Raw genomic sequence first — 19,813 nt, 5'->3', positions numbered from 1 at the left:
TCTTTGCTGAATTTCTAATACAGTAAATATTGATGTACATAGCCATTTAAACAAAAGTTTTTTTGAAGCACTCAATACATTTTAAGGGCAAAATGGACCCTGAGACCAAAGAAAGTTTGAGAATTGCTGGTGTAATGGAATTAGTCATGACTAACGGCATTTACGGTCCACCTCTCCACGTGACCCACCTTGACAAGATACAGCGTTCCTAACTATCAAGCTCTTTTCCATCTCCTACTTAAGGGGGAAAAAACAGCTTAATTCAATAAGTAAATTTAAAGAAGAATTTTTATATCTATTTTTGAGAGAAAGAGAATGACAGAGCAGGAGCAGGGGCAGAGAGGCAGGCTCCAGGCTCTGAGCTGTCAGCATAGTGCCCAACACGGGGCTCGAACCCACAAACCGTGAGATCATGACCTGAGCTGAAGCCGGACGCTTAACCGACTGAACCACCCAGGCGCCCCTTCAATAAGTAAATATTAAACAGCTCATCAAAGCAATTGGAAGAAAAGCATCCCCCTCCTTAGTAATGAAGATGGAGGAAACCAGACTATGTCAGCCCAAAATATGCCTCTCTGAGCTCTTTAGGTTGAGCTGGGGGCCATGAAGCAGCAGCAAACAGGAAAACTCGCTACCTTCCACCTTTCCTGTGTAAGGGCATGATATCAAGTCCTTTTTACTGGCGATGACTAGACTCTCATCAGACCAGAGACAGCACCAGAGGAATCTGCCAACAAATCCAATTCCACCAGCTTCCTTCCCCCAGTTTGTTGTCCTTGGAAGGCTAACACAGTTTTCCTCTGTCCTGTCATTTCTTCACACATTTATTGTTCTGAGTTGACGATGCTGCATAAGCAGGAGTTCTAAGCCACCTTTTTTATTTAGTTTATATTTTTCTGAGTTTCTTCCATGCATATACAAGATATACATGCTGACTGACTTTTTTTTTTTTTTAATCTGTCTTTGTTACAGGCGCCCCAGCTAAGAACATAGAAGGTAGAAGGAATAATTTTTCCTCTGCTGTGAACATACCTAGTTTGGCTATCGGAGCAAGGAAGGAAAAGCACAAAATAAGAACTAAAAGCAAATGATTTTTTAAATTAATTTATTTTATTTTAGAGAGAGTGAGTATGAGCAGCAGAGAAGGGCAGAGGGAGAGAGAAAGAATCCCAAGAAGGCTCCACACTTAGCAAATACAAATGATTTTTAATATTTTTTAATGTTTATTTATTTTTGAGAGAGAGACCGAGCATGAACAGAGGAGGGGCAGAGAGAAAGGGAGATGCAGAATCCAAAGTAGGCTTCAGACTCTGAGCTGTCAGCACAGAGCCCTACCTGGGGCTTGAACTCACGAACCATGAAATCATGACTTAAGCCAAAGTTGGATACTTAACTGACTGAGGCACCCAGGCACCCTCAAATGATTTTTAGATTATTTTGGTATTATGCTATATTTGCATGCATACTCAGTATAATTTGCACAAAAATTTTTAATTTTTCTATTAGCTTATTAGGGGTGCTTAAATCCTTTTGTTTTAAATACATATATTTTCTTTTTCCTTCCCCAATTCCGTTGAGGATATTTTATCATAATAAACTGCACATACTTAAAGTACATAATTTGATGAACTTTGACACATATATACCTGTGAAACTATCATAAGTTAACAAACCTATGCATCATACCCCCCAAATTTCCTTGTGCCCTTTTGTAATTCACTCTTCATTCTTCTATTTCTATCCTCAAACACCAATCTGCTTTCTGTTTACTCTAGTTTGCATTCGTTTGCATTTTCTGCAGTACAAAAGAAATCAGATAGTATTAACTCTTTTGCAACATTACTCTGAGATTTATCCAAGTTGCATTTATCATTAGTTTGTTCATTTTTATTGCTGAGTAGTATTTTATTGTATAGATTTACCAGAATTTGTTCCTTCATTCACTTGTTGATGGACATTGGGTTGTTTCCAGATTTTGTCTATTACAAATAAAACTACCAGGTACATCTGGGTAGAAGTCATGGTGTGAATATGTTTTATTTCTCTTGGGTGAATACTTAGCAGTGCAATGGCTGAATAATCTGGCAGATGTGTGTTTAACTTTATAAGAAATTGTCAAACTGCCAAACTGTTTTCCAACATGATGCCACTATTTTATTTTCCCATCAGCAGTGTGTGAGAGTTCCAATTGTCCACGTCCCTACCAGCGCTCAGTATGGTTAGGCTTTTAGACTTTAGCCAAATGAAGATGGGTAGTGATAGCCTGCTGCCTTTGCTCCACCTCCTGCAACCCTGTAACACTGGTTTCTTAATTTTCTAAACATTATTTGTTGCACAAGGCCAAGCACAATATAGCATGTCCTTTAATGAAATATTAAGCATTTGTAAATAAATAAGTTCTTCTACTTGTGTTGATATGGAACAAATTCTAAGATATATTAAGTGGGTGACTCAGTCAGTTAAGTATCTGACTCTTGGTTTTGGCTCAGGTCACAATCTCACAGTTTGTGGGTTTGAGCCCCGCATCAGGCTCTACCTGACAGCAAAGAACCTGCTTGGGATTCTCTCTCTTGCTCTCTTTCTGTCCTTCCCCTGCTTGCTCTGTCTCTCTCTCAAAATAAATGAATAAATATTTTTAAAGACATATTGGGGGACCTGGGTGGCCCAGTTGGTTAAGCATCCCACTTCAGCTCAGGTCGTGATCTCACAGTTTGTGAGTTCAAGTCCTGCATCGGGCTCTGTGCAGACAGCTCAGAACCTGGAGCCTCCTTGGGATTCTGTATCTCTCTCTTTCTCTCTGTCCCACCTCCACTCATACTCTGTCTCTGTCTCTCTCAAAAATAAATAAACATTTAAAAAAAAGATATATTAAGTGAAGGTAGTAATATCTAACATATATTACACTGCTTTCTACATGCCAGGTGCTGTTCTACGCATTCAATATCTATTATCTCATTTAATCCTTATAACAATTGTAACAGGCAGGTACTCTTATTTTCCTCCATTTTAGAGATCAGGAAACAGCCTCAGTGACTTCTGCCCATGGTCACCCTGGTAAATACTGACAGAGCCAAGATTGGAACACAGGTTCCAGAGTCTCAGCTTTTAATAACTCTACCATACTACAAGGGCCGCCTGGGTGGCTCAGTCAGTTAAGCGGCTGACTTCAGCTCAGGACGTGATCTCACGGAGGCTGAGTTCCAGCCCCGCGTTGGGTTCTGTGCTGACAGCTCAGAGCCTGGAGCCTGCTTCGGGAATTCTGCATCTCCGTTTCTCACTGCCCTTCCCCTACTCATGCTCTGTCTCTGTCTCGCTCAAAATAAACATTAAAAACAATAATAACTTCACCATACTACCATTCTGTTTCAAGGCACAGAGTAGCGAGCATCTGTAACTCTAAAGAGAGAGGAAATCATATTTATTCATCATATGTATGTATGCATAGATATCTCTGAAAAATATGCAAAAAGCACCAACATTGGTAGCCTTGAGGAGGGAGGTTGCAGTTGAAGGGCAGGGGAGAAATGATGATTTTTGGAATTTTGAACCTTGGGAATATATTATTTACTCAAAATATAAAATAAAATCTGAGTAATAAAAAAACAATTCACAAATTCAACTTCTTTACAAAGTGCCCCTCAGACGCTTAGTTTCAGATCCACATCACCAACAACTGACATTTGGTGGCTGCCTCGTTTTGTTCGTGTCCTCCTTCTCTAAATTATAAACTCTTTGAATGTAGTACTATCTTCATACTCATGAATCTTGGAGTTCTCTATAGGACGTACCACAGTACTGGACATTAGCAAATGTTCAATAAAAACTTGTTTATTAACCAGTAAGCGTGTTCCTGAGGAACTGAAACCCTGGCACTGAGCCAACTTCTTACAGCAAATTGTCTTTTGTGATGAAAATGCGCAAGACTGGGTCAGCAAAGGGGAAGAGCAGGCATGACCTGATCAGCAAAAGAGAAGCTCCCAAAAACCTCTTTTCTGAAAAGTTTCATATTTGATATTTGAAAAAAAAATGAAGTGGTCGCCATGAGAAACAGAAATCCTTTGCTAGACTCCCTACCAGTATTTTGTAGTTTGGAAAAGTTTTTTACTTGTTTACACAATAGAAAGAGCACTGTTGTCTTTTCAACACCTGCCCCCGCCTCCGCCTCCAAGAACTTAATCCAGTTGGGTAATCAAAAGGAATGGAAGATTTCTCCAGGATGATATAATCTATTTGTCTCCTTTTTTGGAGAAACTGGCGATGCTGAGCATTTGTAGGAAAGTGAGTAAGATCCAAGGCACTTTATAAAGCAGTGAGTTATCAACTCCACACGACTGAAGAGCTAAGCAGCCCTGCCCAAGGTGAAGGTGGTTGTGATAAAGTAAAGGTATCAGCTTGGCCTTTTTTTTTCTTCTAATTTTGTGAACTGAACTTTTGGGATAAATCTCTTGCATAATCTTTAAATTGGCCATATTTTATTTTTCAAGATGAGTGGCTGGGGTTACAAAAACAGGGCTTAAGTGCTCATTGAAAATAAGCCAGTAGGAAAAGAATTTCCCATTATTGGAGAAGACTGTCATTCACAAGTTGCAGTGTCTCTGGCTGGGTTCCGCCAATCAGTAGAAAAAACATGACTTATACACACAAAATGTTCATGTTCCGCTTATGGGCATATTTATATTCTTCTAGGATCAGCAATCTTTAACTCACAGGACTGACTTCAGATGATGAACCATTTAGAAGTTTTTACTTCCTTTTAAAGATTATCTTACTCTCTGAGGTCCACCTTCTCTTAACCTTCTTTTCTATAATTGCAAATTATGAGCAAAATTCTATGTTTAAGTTTGTTTAAAAAAATTTTTTTAAGATTAATTTTTTTTTTGAGAGCAAGAGAGACAAAGCACAGTGGGGGAGGGGCAGAGAGCTAGGGAGACAGACTCTGAGACAGGCTCCAGGCTCTGAGCTGTCAGCACAGAGCCCAATGTGGGGCTCGAACTCATGAACCATAAGATCATGACCTGAGCCTACACCAAGAGTCAGACACTTAACTGAGCCACTTGGGTGCCCCAAAGCTGGTTCTATTTTTAAAGGAAGTCAAACTTCTGTGACTTCAGATTTTTCCTTCCTAGAGAGAAAACAGACATGATTCTGCTTCCGTAACTGTGAAACCAGCCTGCATGCCTCCTTTCCTGAGCATTTACCCAACAGGGCCTGCTCACCAGATTGCTGGACTGTGAAAGAGTCTGGTGGGGTGCCAGGACACTTTTGGCATCTCATCCCCGCTCATGGCCAAGCTGTTGGCAGGAAACCAAGCTGAGCTCTCCAGGCCACAGTGCTGGAGGCCAGCAGCCTGGTCTCTTTTAGAACTCCTGGCTCCTTGGCAGGCAGAGATGGAGCTCTCTGCCATTGCTGAGTTCTTCCACCCCCAGGTCCCCTGTTGTGTTGGCTAGGAGACCCACATCTAGTGACCTTCTCGGTGACTGTCATTTTTAAAACATTGTCCACTTCAGCTTTTTCCTACCATCCAAAATTTCTATTTGGAGGTATTTTGTTATGTACATAATATCATAGTACATGTGTATAATTTATAAATAAGCACATAGAGGGGATTCGTGCTCAAAACAATTCGTAATGGGAATTCACAATCAAAACAGTCCAGACACCACTAATCTAGGAGTAAAAGCTCTGGTAAGGGGTTCTCTATCCTTTTCTCAAAAGCAGATAAAAAGGTTATGTCTAAGATTCAAGAACCAATTTGAAACAGTTCCAAATAGCCAATGATGGGACTAGTTGAGTGTTAACGCCAACAGTGGATTAAAACATATTAAATAAATTTTAAAACTATGAGTTCATAATAATATATTTTTTTCTTTTAAGTAGGTTCCACACCCAGTGAAGAGCCCAAAGTGGGGCTCAAATCGAGACCTGAGCTAAGATCAAGAGTTGAAGGTGTCACTGACTGATCGATCCAGGTGCCCCCATATTGATATTTTTAAAGTAAACTGTATCAGGTAAAGGGTTAAGATGGAAAATCTATAAAGAACTTATCAAACTCTATACCCTAAAAAACCCAAATAATCCAATGAAGAAATGGGCAAAAGACATGAATAGACACTTTCCCAAAGAAGACATCCAGATGGCTAACAGACACATAAAAAACTGTTCAACATCAATCATCATCTGGGAAACACAAATCAAGACCATAATGAGATACCACCTTACACTGGTCAGAATGGATAAAATTAACAACTCAGGAAACAGATGTCAGCAAGGATGAGTAGAAAGAGGAACTCTGCGCTGCTGGTGGGAATGCAAGCTGATGCAGCCACTCTGGAAAAGAGATGGAGGTTCCTCAAAAAATTAACAATAGAATTACCCTACGACCCTGCAATTGCTCTACTAGGTATTTATCCAAAGGTGTGCTGTTTCAAAGGGGCATATGCACCTCAATGTTTATAGCAGCACTATCCACAAAAGCCAGAGTATGGAAAGAACCCAAATATCCATGACTGATGAACGGATAAAGAAGATGTGGTATATACATAAACAATGGAATATTACCTGGCAATCAAAAAGAATGAAATCTTGCTATTTACAACAATGTGGATAGAGCTAGAGTGTATTATGCTAAGTGAAATAAGTCAGTCAGAAAAAGACAAATATCCAATTTCATTCATATGTGGAATATAAGAAACAAAACAGATGAATATAAGGGAAGAGAACCAAAAATAATATAAAAACAAAGAAGGAGACAAACCATAATAGACTCTTTTTCTAATTTTTTTGGTTTTATTTATTTTTGAGAGAGAGAGAGAGAGAGAGAGAGAGAGAGAGAGTGAGTGAGTGAGTGAGAGAGACCCACCAGGGGAGGGACAGAGAGAGAGGGAGACACAGAATTTGAAGCAGGTTCCAGGCTCTGAATTAGCTGTCAGCAGAAGCAGACATGGAGCTCAAACTTATGAACAATGAGATCATGAACTGAGCCAAAGTCAGACGCCTACCCAGCTGAGCCACCCAGATGCCCCATAATAGACTCTTAAATACAGAGAACAAACTGAGATTTGCTGGAGGGGTTTTGGGTGGGGATATGGGCTAAATGGGCAAGAGGCATTAAAGAAGACACTTGTTAGGATGAGCACCGGGTGTTATATGGAAGTGATAATCACTAAATTTTTTTTAAATTTAAAAAAATGTTTATTTTTGAGTGACAGAGAAAGACAGAGCACTAACAGGGGAGGGTCAGAGAGAGAGGAAGACACAGAATCCGAAGCAGGCTCCAGGCTCTGAGTTGTCAGCACAGAGTCCAACACGGGGCTCAAACCCAGGAACTGTCAGATCATGACCTGGGGTCAGATGCTTAACTGACTGAGCCACCCAGGCACCCCATGAATCACTAAATTCTCTTCCTGAAATAATTATTACACTATATGTTAACTAACTTGGATTTAAATTTAAAATAATAATAATAATAATAATAATAATAATAATGAAGAGGAGGAGGAAGAGAGGAAGAAGAAGGAGAAGAAGAAAGTAAACTCACTGGTCTCCATTGAAGGATTAGTAAGCCAGTTATTCTCAAATGAATCAAACATTAAACTCATCTTTCCTGTGTGAGCTGTGCCCTCACATTCAAGGAATAATAGAATTAGAACACCATCATTTGCCAAATCTCAAATGAAATAAAATCTTGGTTATGGCTCTCAATAGCCACGAACATTACCGGGGAGAACCGAACAGGTTGTACCTCCTGATCGAAATCCACCACCATCTTTAAACAAAGTAGCCTTGCCAAAATAGCGAGCCTAAATCAGATCCAGCATCTAAATCTAATATTTAGGAAACACGAAGGCCTGAGGAACATGTGAACACCACCAAGAGAAGGCAATAAACAAAACCAGAAAAGACAACCTGTTTTCTTAAATATATTTCAAGGAAATAGAAGGGACAAGAGAACCAAATACGACACAGGGATGTTGTTTAGATTCTCAGACAAACCAAGTTTTTAAAAAACTATGAGACCATCAAGGAAACTTGAACCTTAACTGCAATAGATGATGCTCAGAATTGCTGATGTTCTGGGTGGGGTCATGGTTTTACAGTCATTTTTAAGGGTCTCTCTTTCTTAGAGATATATACTGAAATATTTGTGGATAAAATGAAATTATAGCGCCATTGGTTTCAATATAATCCAGTGTGGGGAAGGGGGAGGAGAAGACTAAATGAAACAAGAGCAGGCAGGATTCTGTAATTGTTGTAGCTACATAATTGGTACGTTTAGATTCACTGTTCTTCTCTATCACCTTTAGTGTATGTTTGAAATTATCTATAGTCAAAAGCTGCTTTTTTTTTTTAAAGCCTATGTCCAACCAACATCCTCCTCTGTATTCCTAGACTACACACCAGAGAAAATGTTCCTTAGAAAAAATAATTTCAAATGCTCTAGAGGAATTGAACAAAATTAGTTTAAATGAACCTATGAATCTCTGTTCTAATCTCACATCTAAGAAAAAGCGAAGCAAAGGAGGCCATGATTATCTTAATAATTGTTCCATACAGCATTTCAACTCTACAAAGGGAAATCCTGTAGCATTTAGTGCATTCAAGTAAATATTCCATACAGGAACCAGAAAGTATTGTTGAAATAAATGACACCCTGTTGCGTGCCCAGATGTGCTAAGTCAGTTCTCCTCTCCACCTCACCTTACTTCCGGAGAACTGGCCAGGGTAGCAGCATTGGAGACGGGTTTCAATAAATCTGTTCGTTTAAATAGTTTTAAAAGGACGGGTTCCTGGGTGGCTCAGTCAGGTAAGCATCTCACAGTTCATCCTCAGATTCTGTCTCCTTCTCTCTCTGTCCCTCCCTTGCACGGTCTTTCTCTCTCTTCCTCAAAAAGAAACATGAAAGATATATATTAAAAAATATTTTTAAAAGGAGATGAGTGAGTTTCTAGCCTAATTTCATTTGTCATGTTTTAAAATCTGCAAGGTTGCTGGGCATATAGCTGTTTCCTATAAGTGTTCTTCGAATGAATATTTGTGCATACAGTGTTTTAAAGGATTTACACTTACATCACAGGAGAGAGGTCATTCTACTCATTCACCAGAACACGGCCTGGGTGGAGAACACAATTTAAAAGCCATAACTTTATTGTGAGAGAGGGACCTGCCATCTCTTTGGTTCCCTGATGTTGTAACTAAAATGTTTCAATACTGTGCTCTGAGGGCTTCACTGGGCATGTTAGTTCCCAACAGACACTAACAAAGTTTCATAACTGGATTGCTTTAACAACAAAAATTTTTAGTCTCATAGTTCTGGAGGCTGAAGTCCAAGATCAAGATGTTGGTGGGACTGTTTCCTTTTAGGACTGTGAGAAAAAGTCGGTTCCATGCCTTTCCCCTAGCTTGAGATGGTTTGCTCCCAGTGGTTTGTTTGTTTTGTTTTGTTTTGTTTTGTATGTGTGAGTGAGAGAGAGAGAGAGAGAGAGAGAGAGAGAGAGAGAGAATCTTAAGCAGGTTTCACACTCAGCCTAGATCCCAACGCAGGGCTTGATCCCATGACCATGGTTTCATGACCTGAACTGAAATCAAGAGTTGGACGCTCAACCTACTGAGCCACCCAGGTGCTCACGGTCCTCATAATATGTTGGCTTCTAGAAGCATCATTCTGGCTTCTGCCTTCAGGTTCACATGCCATTCTCCCTGGGTGTCTGTGTCCAAAATTCCCATCTTCTACAGATACCAGTCATTAGATTAGAGCCCATTCCAATGACCTCACTTTAACCTGATTACTTCTATAAAGACCCCATCTCCATGTCAGGTCATATTCTGAGGTCCTGGGGGGTTAGAACTCAACATACAAACTTTGGAGTGGCACAATTCAACCCATAACACTAGGAGGCCTGTATCTTCCCAGGCCTCCCTGTCCTTGAGGACACCTTTACTATCTGGGACTGTTTTCCAAGGAAGTCCCTGGGCTACCAGGCCTCATCCCTCCTTTTCCTGTTGGCTCCACTGTCTTCCCAGACTTGCTCCTGAAGGTTTCTCACTATGACTGTGGTTCATGGTGCCTGTTCTGGCTCTTGGTGGCTTGGGTTTGTGGTTGTTACTTCCGTATCACTGGAATAGGGTTCTCCGCTCCCTCTTCTTTGACTGCAATGATGCCTAAAACTGAAGAAGAGTTTCTTCCCTACCAGCAACCTACTTTCTTGGCCTAACTTCCTGTGGCCTGGCCCTAGACTGAGCTGTCTTTGGAAGGTAGCCTGCTCCTTTTGGAGGAACTTGGGATATATTTCCTACATCTAGAGAAATATGAGCAGATAGAGTATTTCTTTCCTGTTGACCTTGAGCTTTCCTTTAGAGTCCAGTTTTCATTCCCTCATTCAAGAAATGGTACATGCTCTGCTTTTCAGGGTATTCATGTCCCCCTAAATTGAGGGCAGTCTTCCTCACATCTTTGAAATTCCTCAGCTTACTCTTCTAGGAGTTTATATCTTCTCAAAATTCACTGTTCCATTTTTCCAAGACCCTGAAGGGTTTGTTGGGAAAGTAGGTAAAGTTATGCACCATAAGATGGCTGATGGGACTAACACCCCTGGCAAGTTAAGGACCCTATGTGAGTTAGAATGGGCCACTTTTGGTGTAGGATGGCCTTCAGAGGGAACCTTAGGTGTCCCAACGGTCTGCCACATCTGACATGTTGTTGCCAGAGACCCAGGTTACCCTGATCAGTTCCATATATCGACTTCTGGTTAGAGATTGCCCAAACCCTTCCCCCTTGGGTGTGATTTGACTGCAACAGAGACAGGCTAGGGTCTTAGTCACCTCGACAAAGTGGCCCAAGAAAAGTCAACAGAAGTCTTGAGCTCCACAAATTCTTGCCAGTGATCCAGAGGAGGAACCAATCTTGCCCCAGCCATATGAACCCTCCAGTTCCTGATACCCTGCCACCTTCAGTCTCCTCACCACCTCCAGACTCGGTAGATCCTTTCTCCCCTGGACCAGTGGCCAGATTGCATCGTAGGCCAGGCACAGGTACCACATCTGCTGGTACCAAGACGCTCTCCTCCAGAGGATCTGAACAGGGGCTAAGAAGCTCATGAATATGCCCAGCAGCAAGAGGAATCCCCTGGGGATTAGTATGAGAGGCTATGCGAGGCTTACACCCCATTTGATGCTGAGGCACAAGAGAGCCACGACAAAAGTATGGGGAAGGTCCAGCTGCCAAAAGAGGAAAGGCCCAAAATCTCCCTAGTAAGGGGTCCATGAGCCTACTGCAAGGAAAAAGGATATTAAAAGAATAAATGTCCCAACCGGGGAGAGTCCCAGAAACCCAGCCAATATGCACAAGAACCCTGCAAAAAAGACCTCAGATGCCAGGAATAGATTCAGACTGAGGGGGAGCAGGCTCACTTCTTCTTGGCCTCCATTAGCTCACGGTCAAAATAAAAGTAAGGGACCAGTCTATGACTTTTATGTGAATTCAGGGGCCACACAGTATGACACGAGTTTCTCTACCTACCTGAATGACCTATTCCTCTCCTCAGCCAGGATATACTCGCAAAGCTGGGGGCTCAAATAACCTTTGAGCCAACAGGATGTACCAGCCTCCAATTAAATAAAGAATGGAAGCCATTCTGTGCCCAGGCCCAACTGAGAGGCCTGCCTGAATTCAGGACTGCCTTCCTCACTGTATGGGCCAAGGACAACCCCGCCTCTGGACTTGCCCATAACTGGGTCCCAGTCATTATAGAGTTAATCCCAGGGGCTCAACCACAGAGACTGTGGCAATACCCCCTCCCACAAGAGACAAGGGCAGGCGTCCAAGAAAGAGACATTCTGGTGGAATGCCAATCACCCTGGGACACCCTGCTCTTGCCAGTCATGAAGCCAGGAGGAGGGTACTAATCAGTTAAGTGACTGTATCCTTGCACCCAGTGGTCTCGAAACTGTACACCCTCCTCGGCCAGATCCCAGGCTCTGCCAGCTGGTTTACCTGCCTAGACATAAAGGATGCCTTCTTCTGTCCCTGCTTGGCCCCCCAGGGCCAACCCTTATTTGCCTTCGAATCAACTGAACCAGACACAGGGCATCCAAAGCAACTGAGTTGGATGTGCCCCCCAACATGGGTTTAAAAACCCACCTACCCTCTTTGGGGAGGCACTGGCCAGATACCTTGCCAGCTCTCCAAGGGAGGCCATATGGTGCACCTTTCTCCAGTATGTAGATGACCTCCTTGCCAGCGATTCTCTTGAGAACTGTACAGAAGGCACAAGGGCCCTCCTCCAACTCCTGTCAGACTTAGGGTATCGGGTCTCATGGAAAAAGGCACAGATCTGCCCCTCCTCACCCAAGGAAAAAGAGCACTAGGGCCAGAGAGAAAGGCAGCCATCACCACACTACCCCAGCCCCAAATTTAGAGGGCACTATGAGAATTTCTGGGGGCTGTGGGAATCTGCCGAATCTGAATTTCCAGATTCTCAGCAATAGTAAGGCCCCTCTATAATGTCTTGGGAGCACTGGATTGAGAACCCCCTGTCTGGACAGAAGAGGCTGAAGCCACCTACCTAGAGATAAAGGTTGCCTTGGGTCAGGCACCAGCCCTTCATCTGCCAAATATAGAAAAGCCTTTTAACCTCTTTGTGCAGGAGAAGGAAAAGATTACCCTTGGGGTTCTCACACAGACTGTTTCCAAGCCAGCAGCACACCAGTCAAAGAGGCTGCACCCAGGGCCACCATGCCTTAGGGTACTAGCGGCCACTGTTCTGCTCATTAAGGAGGCAGATAAACTCGCCCTGGGACAAGAAATAAATATAAAAGTTCCCCATGATGTCATACGGGGGCACTTGAAAAGCGGGTTAGGCTTCACAGATGTCCAGCCAAGCTAAGGATTTAGATGACTCTTAGTGATAGTCTGTACATATTCTGAATAGGTTGTAGCCTTCCCAACCAGGATGGAACAGAGCTGGGAGGTAGCTAAAGTCCTCCTGAAAAAATTGTCCCCTGGTTTGGCTTACTGACCACCATCCACAGTGAAAATGGGCCAGTGTTCATGGCAGACATTATCCAAATCTTAACCAGCTCTCTCAAAATCACTTGGACTGGTAACCAGCCTCAAAGCTCAGGAAAAATAGAGCAGATGAATCACACCTTCAAGGGAAACTTGGCCAATTTCTGTCAGGAAACAGACCTCCCATGGCCAGACCTGCTGCCCCTGGCCCTCCTGCATGTCCGTTACACACCAGGAACTCCAGGTTTCTCCCCTTTTGAACTAATATATTGGAGTCCCCCTCCTGGGGGACCTACATCAAATAGGGGATAAGGGAAAAGTGAACAGCTTCAGATCGTGGGAATGGTCCTAAGTAAATTACAAAGATACATCATAGAAAGGGCCCCAATTCCCTTAGGAACCCCCATCCATCCATTTTTTGCCAGGAGACTCTGTATGGGTCAAAGATGGGAAGAAGAAACCTCTTAAAACCACAGTGGACTGGGCCTCATACAAGTATTCTAACAACTCCTATAGCTCTCAGTTTCAGGTATCACCCCATGGGTCCATCACTCCAGAGTTAAGAAGGCCAACTCAGAAGAGTCCTCAGCCTGGCAAAGTGACTCAGACCCGGTCAGCCCACGTAAACTCAAAAAGATGCTGGCCCCTAAGATCTTCAGCCCTGCTCCAGCCACATCCTGGAAGCAGGCTGGCCTGAGCATGGCAGACGCTTAAGGAATCAGCGTGTGGACCAAGTCCAGTAGCTTGGATGCAACTCTGCCAACCCTTGCCCCTGATCAGTGTCATAACCCTGATCTTGCTCCTTACTATTGGACTAATAGAGGCTGCCCCACAAACAGAACATCCTGCATCCCTGCCATGGCAGGACTCCTCCTTTCCACAATTTTACTTGTGACCGTCGGCCCTTCTATCCTAAACACTCTGGTATGCTTCACTGAAAACACTGTTGCTCGCCAAACTGCAACACGCATCTTAGCCCTCCAAGGGTACCAACCCCTAGAGCTAAAGTGTAATGCCTACTTAAAAATATTTTTAAAAAGGCACCAAAGGGGGGGAATATTGGAAAAATAAGTAAAGTCATACACCATAAAATGGCCGACGGGACTAATTTAGCTCTAGTCCCTAGCTTAGAGATTCCTCTTCCGAGTTCTTCCTGCCCTGCTTGGCATGTGCACCAAATTACTACTAATGTGGAATACAGAAGTAACAGATGATAAATTGTCCCCCATGCTTGTGCTTGGGCCTCAGATCTCTGGAGAAGGATCTCCTCTGAGCCCGCTGGTGTAACATGAATCTCTGATCCACCCAGATCTCCGAGTGCTGCTTGGTTTTCCTGCCAGAGATCCAGTCTGGTTCCGTAACAGGTTCTCATGCAACAGGAGTCCTAGTAACCTGCCATGATACACCAGGTTTCCTGTGGCCAATGGACTAACCAGAGTCCATCTAGCTCTTACTATATGATTACATCTTATATAACTATCATTCTTGCTGTTTGTAGTCTCTGCCCAGAGCAAGCAAGCAAAGGAAAGCCTTATCTTTTATATATGTAAAGTAGATTTCCAACTAGATTGGCTGCATCCTTAACTACAGTGCTTCCAAAATTAGAGCTAGAAAGATGACAGCTGTGGACTCAGGTTCCCTTAGTTAAAGAGTGCCAAGCATCATTAGCATAGAACTTTAAAAAACATATACTTCCCTTGTGTTTTCTGAGAGTGGGCAGTTATACTCCAGGGCACAGACAATGGTAATCTTCATATGCAGAGCCATCAATTACAAGAAAAACAAAAAGGTAATAGCCTGGGGAGAGAGGCCCAGGAGCAGGAGAACCAAGAAAAGGCCTAGAGAGTTCAATAACACAGACCCTGGGGGTGGGGAGGGGTGGGGGTAGGGGAGGGAAGGTACTCTGCTCCAGTCCACCCAACTCCAACCTAAGGCGGTGTTTGAGGGTGAGAAGCCTGTGGAGCCAGACAAACGTGGGTTCAAGTCCCAGTTGTCTCTGGCAGTGCGAACCTACCTGTGCCTCAGCATTTTCCTTCACAAAATGAAAGCCACAATAGTACCTGCCTCACAGGTCTGTTGTGATGACATGAGACAATGTGTGAGAAGCGCATGGCATAGGGCTTGATACAGAGTAAGGACTCCATAAATGTTTGCCATTAGTGTCATTGTTTTACGATGTCAAGGATGCTCTTTGTGTAAAAGGCTCTATTCTGCTGAAGGAACAGAGATGACTTCTTAGAGCTGATGAGGGAGCATAACGCAAGCTGACAGGCTGCAAACACGCCATCCCCACCCCCAGGTGGGATACGGGTGATACTCCTCCCGCACACCTGGCTTTCCAAGCACAAAGAAGAGGGAGGAAACAAATGTTTAACTGATAGAGATCACAGCCCCACAGGATCTAAGTCCCCATCACCCTCCGTAGTGATATGGGAAACAAAGGCAGAAGGAAATGGCAGACAGAACTAAATTTCCTTATAACCCGCAGCCCACTAACAAGGCAGGCAGAATACAATTTTCTCCAGGAAGTCCCTACAGTCTTAATGTTAATGCTTTGCTAGAGGGAAAACCTTAGCTTTATGACAGCCAGCGAGGCCTCCAGTATCCTGTGAGTCTTCTTTAGCATATGAAAACCTCACTGGAAATGTATCCTGGACTTTACCTCCCCCAGCTCCAACGTATAAAACCAGTCTCTCCTCAAGGTCCTGAGGCACCTCTTTCTGCCCACGGGTCCTGTCCTCACCCTTCAATAAATCACCTTTTTGTACCAAAGATGTCTTCTAGAATTCTTTCTTGGCCATCGGCTCTGGACCCTACAGACCCTACTATCACCCCAAAAAACCTCATCGTAGCCTGAGCCACCTGCATTTATGGATAAAGAATTTCCTCTCTCTAAACTCTAATCAGCACCCCGAGGTCAGCATTGCCCTGTGAAAAACATGCTGGCACTTTTCTCCCGAAGGCCAGGCACAACTGCCCAGCCTCTTTGGTATTTTGTAAGGTGGAGGTCCACCTTCCCAATGGTACACTTCATAATCTCCTTCTCTCGACGCCTTTGACAACTCAGTAGAATGCGGCTAGCTCATCAATCTCACCAAAGAAAATGACATGTGCACAAAATAGGAACTGTGTCCCAAAAGGCATGCCTGGAAGGTCTTGGATCTGAAGGAGTCTCTAAAAGAGGGCAGTGATTCAGGCAGCCTTCTCATGAGCAAAGGAGGGTGTAGGTGTCCAGGTGGAAAGGCTGCTGCTATGGTTTCAGACAGGCTAGAGACAGCAATACCATTTTTACACCAATAGATGGAAAAGATAAGATCTCACCCTTGTTTCTCTTAATGCGTCTTTAGAAGGGCAATAGTAGATGAACAGAAAAAAAAAAACTAGCAACAGGAAAAACTGATGCATTAACCTTTGGGCCAAAAGAGAAAAATTAATTTTTTTTCTGTTGTACCTAAAGCATAATTCATCCAGAAAATTACTTGACCTACCGGCAGTGGCTCGTATTTGCAGTTGACTTCTCTTCCTGGCTGACTGGTTCTGGCACCTTTGGCGGGTCTCTGATTGCCTCAGGGACCTCTCTGGGGGTCAAGGGGAGGAAGCCAGGAACGGTGACCAGGTGCAGCTTGTTTTCAGCCTAGCACCGTGTTTCTTCTAATCGAGGGAACCTGGATTTGCAGCCTCAGGTGTGGCACGCTGGACGTGCATCCACTGAGGGTCCGTCCCTGTTACATCAAGGGTGATTTTGCTTAGGTTAAAAACTGGGGACATCTGATTATCAATTTTTTGCGTGAATCTCTGCTGCACTTTTGATGGGAGATCTAAGAGAGGGACAAATAAATGAAATAAATGAAAACGAAACAGTACTTGGGTCAAATGGGGACTAATGTGTTCAAGCGTGTGAGTTGGTGGGGGTGTGGGGGTGGATGGAGGAGGCTGCGAGCCGAGCGTTTGCTTGAATAGCAAGTGCCAGGCTGTTTTTCCTCAGCACTTCCAGATACATGTGCCAAGCATTTCATCTTCCTTTGTTTTCTATACCTTGACTTGAAACTAGAAGGCTCTATAGGACTTTCCTTTAGGTGACGGGTTTTTAAACCTCCAATCTGGGGGTGCCTGGTGGCTCAGTCAGCTAAGTGACTCTTGGTCTCAGCTCATGATCCCAGGATCATGAGATGGAAACTCTGGTGGGTCTCTGTGCCGACAGCACGGAGCCTGCTTAGGATTCTCTCTCCCTCTCTCTCTCTCTGTCCCTTCCTGGTTCATGCTCTTTCACTCAAAATAAATAAACATTTTTAAAAGAATAAAACCTCCAGTCTGTTGTAGGAAATAGAACTCTGACAAGTAGAAAGGACAGGGGACATGAGAATTTAGCTTGATACCCTGGGTATTGAACCCCAGGTTTTAGAACTACACCCAACACCACAAACATCGTTTCCTTTTGGCATTAATAGCTTTTCCAGATACCATCCTTATAAGCTTTCTTATAAGGGGCACCTGGGTGGCTCAGTTGGTTAAGTGTTCGACTTGTCTGTGCTGACAGCTCAGAGCCTAGAGCCTGCTTTGGGTTGTGTGTCTCCCCCTCTCTCCACCTCCTCTGCTCACATGCTTCACTCTTTCTCTCTCTCTCTCAAAAATAAACATTAATAAAATAAAATTATGCTGTAGGAGACACATAAGGCAAGTTCTCCCTTCAGTAGCCAAATATTTGCATTGCACTTGGCAGTCACCCTGATTCTAGCCTCTGTTGCATCACACACGTTACCACTGGCTCAGGTGTGCCAGTGCTCCCAGATTCATGAGAACAGACCCTGCCCCAAATGCACAAACGCGCTCAAGGAGGCAAGAGTGCAAGCAAAACCCCCCAAGAATGAAGCAAGGCTCATAGCCGAGAGAAAAGTATTCATAGTGATTTCAGGTCAGCCTGGTCCTTGCCCTCATCAAACCCAAAGCCCCCTTCTCATAGCAAACATTCTGGAACACCTCCCCCTCTTAACATCCTGAAGCAGAATTTGCAGATTTATGGAATTTGAAGATAATATAACTTGCTTACACACTGCCAAAAATCAATAAAATGTTGTAACTATAATAAAAAGGAAAAAAGCAAGGAAAGTGATCTTTAAAAGAGTCATATTGGGGCGCCGGGGGGGGGCTCAGTCGATTAAGCATACGACTTCAGGTGAGGTCATGATCTCATGGTTCGTGGGTTCGAGCCCTGCATCAGGCTCTGTGCTGACAGCTCAGAGCTTCAAGCCGGCTTCTGATTCCGTGTCTCCCTCTCTCTCTGCCCCTCTCTTGCTCATGATCTGTCTCTCTCTCTTTCTCAAAAATTAATAAACATTTTAAAAAAATGTTTTTTAAGTCATATGTATTTTAATATGCAAATACTCCAGCACAAACTATTTTGTAAGACGTATGAGGAGTCAGCTGCTTATATTGAAAATGTTTAATTTTTATGTTTGTTTATATTACTCTATTCAATATCTTAATTGATTACACATCAATATATTTAAATTGTATTTAATATGATAATATGCTGTTATTTGTATCCAGTGGAATATTTTTGACTTTTAAAAATGCCTGACATTTTGGGGGCACCTGGCTGGCCCGGTGGGTAGAGCATGTGATTCTCAGTTGTGAGTTTGAGCCTCATGTTGTATGTAGATAGTCCTTAAAATCTTTTTTAAAAAATTCCACCACTGGGGCACCTGGGTGGCTCAGTCGTTTAAGTGTCTGACCTTCAGCTCAGGTCATGATCTCGTGGCTCGTGGTTTCGAGCCCTGCATCGGGTTCTGTGCTGACAGTTCAGAGCCTGGAGCCTGTTTCAGCTTCTGTGTCTCTTTCTCTCTCTCTATCCTCCCCCACTTGTGCTCTGTCTCTCTCTCTGTCTCAAAAATAACCTATATAAAAAAATTCTGCCATTACGAAATCAGGACTAAATTAGCGCACTGTACATATTAGTATATTTTGAGATTTTATATAGACAGATATATAAGCACTAAGACTGCCGAATGACATGAAGTATTGATTTAGTGACTTGAACAGCATAAATGGCATCGCTGTTCATGAAGTGTTTTTCTTTTTTCTTTTTGTAATGATGAACAACTCTCAATAAAATTTGGTACAGAAGAGAACAATTTTTTCTCAACTTAGTTGAACACCTGGAAAATTCAGTGTATTTTAAAAACCACACAAGAGAAAGCTCTGTTTCATGTAAAATGGAGTTCTGGTTCTAAGGTTTGCTAATTGTAATTTACCTTCATGAATTCCCAGTGAAATACTTAACAATTATGGGTGAGGTAATATAGTTCTTTGTTGAATGGAACTGTCGACACATTTCAAGATGTCTCCTATCTCCAGAAGCAACCCATAAATCCCATAAATGCTCAAAACAACTGAAAAACCAAAAGCTTTCAACATGGTCCCGCAAAGTCTCTGTGGAGATATCATTGTCCCCAGTGAGAATGTCTGGTCTAAGATCCCGAGTAGCTCTCAAGTTTCATGGTTCTGTTTATACAGTTTATCCAAAACTTAATGTAATTATTTTTAATGTCTAGTGTGTGCTTTCTTTTAAAATTTTTAATGTTTATTTATTTTTGAGAGAGTGGGGGAGGTGCACAGAGAAAGGAAGACACAGAATCTGAAGCAGGCTTGAGGCCCTAAGCTTTCAGCACAGAGCCCGATGCACGGCTTGAACTCATGGGCCGTGAGATCATGACCTGAACCAAAGTTGGCCACCTAACCGACTGAGCTGCCCTTAGTGTGTGCTTTTTCATGGAGATTAGCAAAGATAAACTTATCTCTTGTTTTTCTTAC

This window comes from Suricata suricatta, chromosome 5 (assembly GCF_006229205.1).
Source record: "Suricata suricatta isolate VVHF042 chromosome 5, meerkat_22Aug2017_6uvM2_HiC, whole genome shotgun sequence".
NCBI lineage: Eukaryota > Metazoa > Chordata > Mammalia > Carnivora > Herpestidae > Suricata > Suricata suricatta.
Note: the sequence above shows the minus strand (reverse complement) of the source record.